The sequence below is a fragment of the Hypomesus nipponensis genome, chromosome 16 (genome assembly GCF_054491055.1).
Source record: "Hypomesus nipponensis isolate SF chromosome 16, ASM5449105v1, whole genome shotgun sequence".
NCBI classification, from domain to species: domain Eukaryota; kingdom Metazoa; phylum Chordata; class Actinopteri; order Osmeriformes; family Osmeridae; genus Hypomesus; species Hypomesus nipponensis.
In genome coordinates, this window is record NC_140376.1 from 5,805,110 (window position 1) to 5,814,185 (window position 9,076).

The 9,076-nt window shown below is 41.4% G+C and overlaps 1 long non-coding RNA gene across 1 annotated transcript; it reads right to left on the minus strand.

The window, feature by feature from the left end:
* Window positions 1-1,247: 1,247 nt before the first annotated feature.
* LOC146254533 (uncharacterized) lies at window positions 1,248-6,693 on the minus strand. Its single transcript, XR_014731535.1, has 3 exons — window positions 6,555-6,693; window positions 6,123-6,328; window positions 1,248-2,081 (listed from the first exon to the last, which is right to left on the minus strand). It is a non-coding gene; the product is annotated as an uncharacterized LOC146254533 (long non-coding RNA).
* Between the last annotated feature and the right edge of the window lie 2,383 nt (window positions 6,694-9,076).

Consider the following 9,076-nt stretch of genomic DNA (forward strand, 5'->3'; position numbering starts at 1 on the left):
CGGTCCGTTGACTTGATCTGCACAAGTTCTTCTTTTTTTCCGCACTTTCTACTCTTTTTTGGAGGAGTGGAGAGATTTAATAGGACAGAGTCAGGTAGAGGGAGTGAGGGCAGTGGGCTGAAATGCCACAGGCTATTAGCCCTGAAATTTCGGCTGGACAGATGGAACTGCTTAAAGACTATCATGCAATGTTTTGTTTTGGGCTACCCCCCCCCCCCCCACACACACACACACACACCCCTCAACCTCTCGTTTCCCTCCTCCGGCAAATGTCTATTTTTTGGCATAAATACCTGCAGACAATAGAAGACAGAGAAGCTCATATAAACCGGACACAGGAAGGTATCTTTAATCGGCTGTCTAATATGACACTGTACCGGTTAGTTTTGATCTAGACAGAGTCTGGACATAGTGAGGTGGAACTTAGGTTGTGTAGGAAGCTGACCAGAAGACACTTCATTATCTGAGGAAGGATAAGTAAGTGACCTTAAACACAATATATTTACATTGAAATAATTTGAGTAAAAAAATGAGGAGTTTTATACTTTACTGTCTAAACTATTGATTATGACATTTGGAACCCTTGACTGCCTTATGAAGCAAATGTAAATTAATTAAATTCACTGAAGTTAAATATTTATGCCGTACAAGAATTATATTAAAACTAATTCAAGCTCTCAAGGTAAAATACTTTTGACTTTTGCATGAGTCAGGTAGCGTCGGTCGCAGTACCAACAAATAATGCATTTGAATGCATGACTTTTAAGAGTTAGTTTTTCTCTGTCTTCCGGGAGCCAGTTGCAGTGAGCAGGGCTGGAGGGGGCAGGAAAGGTGGCTGGGCTCCCTGCAGCTCAGGTAGCTCATCTGGGGGAATACCTGAGCCAGGGGGGAGTCTAAGACTGAGAAAGCCCATCAAACAGTTCTCCCATTGTGACACAGCGGCTATGGAATTTGATTCAGCCAAAGATACTGAGGGCGCTTTGGGGAGGGTATCTTGAATGCCCAGGTACACAGCACCTTGAAGAGTGAAACTCTGTAGAGTCAGGGAGGGGAATGAGACTCACTTCACCTTCTGTACAACAGATTTTTTTAAACTTTCTAGCACACCGTGTTCCTAAAACGATTACAAAAATATAGAAACTTGACCTTTCCTGTTTTAGGATGTTCTCAAATACCTTTTATTGATGGATAGTTTAAGATGTTATGTGTAAAAAATATCTATGTTTTTACATTGATAATTAGGATACTTTATCATATTTTATCAAAATATTTGAGCAAAAGGAAAATGTTGGGGTGGGGTAAAGTGGGATATATTTTCAGAGGGATACCGGAAAATGGTCATTGGATCATATTTAAAGATTGTGTAATATTAATGTGTATTATAGAATTAATTAGAACTTGAAACAACTTCCTCTAGAAATATATATCGGAGGAAAAACTGTAAATCTGTGTAGTTTAAGCACTGGTAAAATAACTGTACCACTACTATTTTATGGCAAAATCATAATTCCACATAATACACTGCAAAACATATTTTAGCAGACTTCTCACATAAGCAAGACATTACTTTGTATGAAATGAATGTAATAAAAATAAGTAATAGTGAATAATTACATATTCTGTATTAGTTTAAAATGCCATGATCTTAAGTCCTTACAGAATAATAGTCACATAGACATTTAGTTAATGATTTGCTTGTATAATATAATATAGCCTAAAAATCACAACCAGTCAAATCCAACTAAATCACCTACAATATCAAAACAATGTCTAATATATTATCTTAAGCCAGCAATGCTCTTTTGATACTAGGACAAAAAAATAACAATTAAACAGAACTGTTGGTCTGAGTGAGTGACAACAGTCAGTCAAGTCTTCCAGCTCACCAGTAGGAGGCAGTGTTGTACTGACAGGCCTTCAACTTATCATTCTTCCTCTCACAGTTGAAAAAGTTCTATTTTCACAGACAAAATTATTTTCCACTGGATCTCACATTTACAGAGACGGGTCTTACCGGGATCTTGGATTTCACGCTAAGCATTGCTACCCTCCGAGTGTAGCATGCCGTCGGCAGCAAAGATCTGCAATGTCAAGAATAGAATTTACTACATTTTTACTCTTTTACTTTTAAATTACAAATTGTTACAATACATGTTACAAGTTATACACACAACATATAACAAGTCAACAAGTATACAATAATAACCAAATATTTGAAATGGTTTAATTGTGTACATCTTTTTTTGCATCAAAACTCACTCTTTTGTGCTCATGTTTTTTATTTTTTGTATTTACTATATGCTGCAGCACAAGCAATAAGAAGCGAAAGAGACCATCACCTGCAAGACCAGACCTCCTGTTAACAGAGAGCCATGTGGAAGAAGAATGGTCTACGGAACAAACCACGGCCCCTAACAGCACACTCATTTATCAACACCCAATTTTGTAAAAAAAAAAAAGAAACCTTAACAGATTATAAAACAATCAATTCAAATTCCCCAAACCCAGATCGAGTGTCCGTGTAAGGATTTGAGAGCGGTACACATTTTTACAACGCCACAAAGTGAAGCCAGTGAGCACATTTTTTCAATTTATCCCCAAATCCAATAACTTAACCAAATGTGTGCATTGGGTTACTTCCTCTTGCTAACCATAATTCAAAACGCTGAAAAAAAATAATACATGATTGTCAACATCTGTTTTGCTTTTCCTCTTTGTGAAACGTGCTCGAGCCCCCTGGCCGAGCGAGGGCCTGCCACCCAGCCAGCCCTCTTCCCTCTGCATGGTAAAGCACAGAGAAGCCACCAGAGTGTCACTGGAAAGAATCGCCTGGTTTGACAACAAGCAGGTCTCAACCAGCATCTTTGTTCTTTTTTTTTCTTCTTTGTATCTTATTGTTCTGGGTGATTCATCAGACCGCTTTGTTGACTTCTACCAGGCCATCATTTAGCCACATATTTCTTCAGCGTATTCTTTTTTCCCGGCATCATGACTCATAGGCAGTTCTACATTAAAATGTTTAAAACGTTTGGTGAGTCAGAAGGATCTGGGTAACTTTTTTTTTTTTTTTTTATATCGCTTATCTGCCGTATCGGTACTTGCAGAACTTAAGAGGCGCAGAAAACACGAAGCGTTTGACAAAACGCAGGAAGCTCTACTCCAAACAAGAGTGTTTGTTTTCATGCATTTTTCCACTGTGATGGTTGTCAGATGTCTTAGTGTTCCAGATTGTTAAAACTGCAAAGGGAAACGCATGCAGCACAATAAATACCATCTCCTCCACACTGACCATCGTGTCAACGCATGTATCCCACACAGTAAGATCTGTAAACAGTGACTTTGAACTTTTAACAACCTCAAGGATTAGCCGATCAAGCTTGATCGGGGTGCCACATACTGGCATGGGAAGATGCGTTCCGTCTGCAACACTGTGAAGATTCAAAGAAAGTGTACAGTAGATTCAAAGAAATCGACTCCATTGAAAAGGTAAAGTACTGTATGTTTGTGCCAGGACCAAACTGCTAGCTCTTTCTAGTCTGATGGACCGGTCTGATGTGTTGTTGACTTAAGGGTTTGGGTTGAGGTCTGTTGTGAGACTGGATCCTGAGTGAGGACAGTAATGGGGACCTGCTGCACGTGTGTACCGACAATTGGAAACACACACACACACACAGGCCCTGGCTCTCTTGCATCCTAGTCATCTGTTTTAACGCACCCCAGAATGGGTCAATTTGCCACAGGAAGCCAGAATGAAACCGTTGTAGTATTGAGTCCATCGGTTTCCTAGAGCTAGAATCGAAAAAATCCCTCTGGAATATATCAAGTTGACTTCAGATCCTCTATGTGCGTCAGTATTTTATCACATGCTCATCACAGATGACTGACCTCCACACGCGGTATATAACACAAGCAAAAATGGTCGAAACACCTAAGAATATAAACAGGTAACATTTATATCCTTTTCCTTCCGTGCAGAATTGTAAGATTAAATCTCCAGAAAATAAGACACTGATCTACAGACATTCTTCTGCTGTGATCTAGTATATATAGTCTATCATAAGGAACAAACATTAGTGACACAAGTGACTTTAATAAATAAAAAATACTGAATGTCACCAAGGACGACAACGAGAATGTGCATGTGAATTAGAAAAATGGCTAAGGTTAATAAATTCAAGATATAGAGTCTAAAATACAACCATCCTGACACCCAACTTTACATCCAGCTGGTCCTGCATCTCTCTGGTGTGTGTGTGTGTCTATGTGTGTGTGTACATGTGTCTCCCTGAAACATATTGTAGACTAAATCTACAACCAGCATCGCAGAGCCCAGAGGGCTGGCAGGGGTGGACTAGGGTAGAGAGAGAGAGAGAAAGAGAGAGAGAGAGAGAGAGAAAGAGAGAGAGAGAGAGAGAGAGAGAAGGAGAGAGAGACAAGGAGAGAGAGAGAGAGACAAGGAGAGAGAGAGAGAGACAAGGAGAGAGAGAGAGACAGAGAGACAGAGAGACAGAGAGAGAGAGAGAGAGAGAGAGAGAGAGAGAGAGAGAGAGAGAGAGAGAGAGAGAGAGAGAGAGAGAGAGAGAGAGAGAGAGAGAGAGAGAGAGAGAGAGAGAGAGAGAGAGAGGAAGGGGGATAGGAGAGGGCTTGAGCACTGGCCATAAGCACCATCTGCCTCTCCATCGCTGACAGAGCCAAGATGTGCGGTCAACTGCTCTCCCGTTCTGGGAGTGGTGGTGAGCTCACTGGCTCTCCCACGTGCATGCAGGGGACGGACCAGGCAGCGGGGGGATGAAGTGGGCCGAGGATTGCTGTTGTACATGACCACTTGGAATATTTTTGGGCGTTGTGTGTTCACGGCACACAAGGAAAAAAAACTAATCCAATCATGTTACCTAAACTAACTAACTAAACAATTTGCAACAATTATCAACATATTAAAACATGTATAAGAATAATAAATTAAGCTATAACTAATTGAGAAACGATAACTCCAAGAGCACCAGTATATCATACAGTATAAGCATACAAAGATAAAAAATGAAGGAAAAAAGCTAACCCCACTGCATCAGATTAATGACTGGAAAGCGTCATGCAACCTCCCCCTGGTTTCCTGCGAAAAGATCACATGGCGCCCTTGAATGCTATTTATACCCGTGGACCTTTAGCTACGTCTTAATGGATCATCAGAAAGCACTCATCAATTTAGGCGGGTGAGAGTTGATGGTCAAGTTGGCAGAAACGTTCAACTTTTGGAGAAATGTGTTCAGAGGTTTTCTGCACTCGTGGCAATCAAATCGGAAACCGTTTTTTTTTTTTTGCCTTGCCCTGCAGACACTTGGAAATAGCAGCCAGACGTCGTCAAAGCGAGCCAAATGCCAAAAGCACCAAGAACCGTCCCTGAAACAAGACATTGTGCTGTCCGCACCATTCGAGGCGACAGGCCCTCCTCCCCGCGCCGGGACCGTTACCCTGAGAGCCACCCGCCATGCTGACGTCCATCTTGGCACATCCGACTGAATCAGAGAGAGTAGGGATGAATGGCGGCCAACAGTGTCATCCTGATGTCCTATGTCAGCCAGCAGCAACCCACGCAGTGCTCCTCTGACCTTCACTCATCCCCTCCCCCCTTCCCCTTCTCCCACCCCCCTCCCTTCCCCCCACGGGCCCTCTCCAGCCTTCCGCTAGAGAGCGAGCATGCCCTCGGCCCCGGCCCTCATGTCCACGCTAACGCTGTCCGTGCCATGATGTAGATTATAATGCACTGATGAGAAGAGGAAAAAAAAAAGTATTCGTCAAATGTGACAGCTGTTATCGCCAAACACTTTTTTTATGGTACATCTGAATATGTTGGGAGTGACTTCTTGTTTTTTAACTGTGAACAGTGCATCTGTAAAAATGTAAAAAGGGACCATACAGTTTGTTTTACACTTCGTCTTATGTGTGTGCAAGTCATGCAGTAAAGCATTTGGAAGGCTCCATCAACACAAAGCAACACAGACATATCACCTCATATGCCAGCTGTTAACGATGGTTGTTGAGTGATAAATTCTGCTATAAGGGTGTTAATTGTTTAAAACAGCTAAATGCCAACCAAGTTGATTATGTACATCTAAATATCTCACCAGGTCTCTGCTCCGCTCCCAACAATGTTCCTAGTCTAAGGAATAGACCCCAGGGACTAGCTGGCAAGGTACAAGCCACTTCTTAGGATTTGGCACTGGTGGATGCACAGGAACTTCAAGCCAGCATTATCAGCAGCAGTCACTTCCTTTCCAAACTTAGGGATCTTCACAGGATGACACCCAAGACACAGAACCGTGCTCCTCCTCTGAAGAAAAACACTTTTGGAAGTCAAGACACAATACTGTGCTTTAAAAACAGAGGCACAACACATTATGTTCAACAAACCTAGCAATGTATTCCACAAACGTAGGCTATTGTTACTACAAAACTGTACAAGGATTGCAGGCGCCAATTGCATGAAGTGTTTTACGAACCAAATATTTTGAACTGAGGACTTGGAGCAAGAGAACGTGTTATTACATTTCTAATACCTTTTGAAGTTCAACGTCGGTATGAATATCGAAGACAATTGATATTTTAGTACATAACATTGTTGTCTAAAGTTGAAAAGTAGTAAGAAATAGTAAACTTTGTTAAACCGCGACAACGCGCGTAGCTTAGTACATAAACATCCGTAATCGCGCGCTAGATTGAAAGGTTAAGACCTCAAATGATGTCACGTGCTGACAAACTTTTTTTTGCTATGATATAAGGCGAAACATGGAATCTTTAAGATATTATGTTTATTTGTATCATGATTTTACCCCCAAAAAAGTAATAAAGCCTACCACCTCAAGTCACACAGAATGTTACAGATTCTGAAATAGTAATATATTTCTTGGGAGAAGACTTTCGGCAAGGTGTGATGTCAGTGCCTTTGTTAGTCAATATTGTGCTGCAACTTGTACCAACTATTGACCAACCAGTATACAGAATGTGGAGATGGCCTATAGCCTACTCAAGAATGCAAAAATGGACATCAGTCTCAAGTATTGGTAGGTTCAGTTATTGTCAAATATAAAACCCAATGACAATAATGCCACTGTCACAGCTCAACTTAACTGAATAAAAAGGCAAAACCTGGATGTGAATAAGTTAGGTCTAAACCATTAATTTCATGTAACCCATGGGCCTATTTGCATTATGGAACACGTAAAGCATCTTTCTTCCATGAGAAGAGTCAATAATTTCAAATGTACACAATTTGGGTGGCAGGGAGGTTAGGTAAGGTTGGTTCTTAGATTTCCCCTTCCTCGCACAATGCACCCATTGTTGTGACTGCAGATTAGTGACTGGAACTGAACTTCACAAAATACCTTCTCTCCCCTGAGTCAGTTACCTGAAAGCTCACTTTTATTCGTGCTACCTTTGAAATTCTCTCTCAAGGCTGCTTCAATGGCTTGTCGGAGTAGTCGGCTTTCATCTTCTTATTTAGAAATATGGCTTATGACTAACGGACCAAATTAGCCTGTCCATCTTTGTGACAATACCTTGAAGGATCTCCTTTGAAATACAATCCATTTCAGGTTGTGGAAGTATATTAAGCGGGGATTGAAAATGACTGAACAGTCACAGTAGAGACTTAAAAAATTACAAAGAGGCCTATGGTAAGGATTTCACTGTGGTGGATCTGAAATGTGCTTGGATTAGAAGTTTTTTGTTGTTGTTGTTAAAGTTCAACAGAAAGCAAACTAAACAAAAATCAAGTGCCCATGTATCCGTCTTTTGCTTGACGCTCCCTTAGAATAGCGACATCCAGATTTAGACTAGTCAGAGTTGATGAATGAAAGCATTAATTGAAAATCGTCACTATAGGAGACCAACATGATGCGGTTTTGGCTGTGGGCCGTGCCAGCCTGATAAAGTGCTGAAAGAAAAATGAGCTGCTCCGAGGAAAAAATGGAGAAAGGGAGAAGAGGGAGGGAGCAGCTAGTAGGACAGGGACACAAAGGACAATGTGGGTATTGAAGGTGATCTCTCTCTTTTCTCTCTCTTTCCCATTTTCTCGCTTTCCAGACCATGAAAGTCTATTTCTATGCACAGTATTTCTGATCATATAGCGCCTAGTAAAATATTTATTTTTATATTGAAGAAGACAACAGCTACATTTTAGCTTTGGTGTCATTGCTCTTTACTTCTTCTTGCCTTGTGTGTGATCGCAGAATTCAAACCTAACCATTTCCGCGAGCCGAGAGCGGGGGCATGATGACATATGACCTTTTCAAGGCGCGATACATATCAGGATCTCGGAGGTCTTGTGCTCCCCTGGCCCGACCCCCAGCGCCTATACTGTATCACAGGGAACAATGCTGCTGCAGACCCATTTCCCTGTACTGCTGCTTAGCATAATTAATTTGATCGGCCTACAGTAAGGCTCAGCGCGCCCGTGCCTTCTGCCACGGTGAATCACGTCCTCGCACTAACCACACCGAGCGAACTTCACGCTGCACTGGCTGGAGTCGGACTCGCCAGCCAACCCCTCTGTTGACTGAAGATAAGCTCACCACAGATATGCAGATCAAGAACATCTCGTTACTTTTTTTGTACAAGGTTGATGTAACTAGGCTACTTCTCTAGACGTGGCTTGCAGATTATTACAGTTACTTCCCTACTTGAAAGACCTCCAAATTATCAGTTATGGAGAGAAGACTAAAATTGTACTGTGCAGTTGGCCTATAGTAAAATATTCTAGTCATATCTGACATGGCGTTTATCATGACAAAGTGTACAATCCTTCTCCTAATCAAGATTTCAGAATCGAGTTTCTAGGTGAAGGTCTTTGAAGTGGATAACCTGAAAGAAGAAGTGATTTCACCAGGATGGTCCATACATTCAGATTTTTTTCAGGTCTTAAATGTCATGTTTACACTTGTTCTGTTTCAGTAACTTGATAGACCTGTTTGTTTGAGCGCATGGAGGACCCTGCGGCCTTGTAGTTCAGGAAAACTTAAGTTCTGTGCGAGATCCGTTTGTGAAATTTGGAGAAAAAAAACTGCAAAGCGTGTAGGCTAAA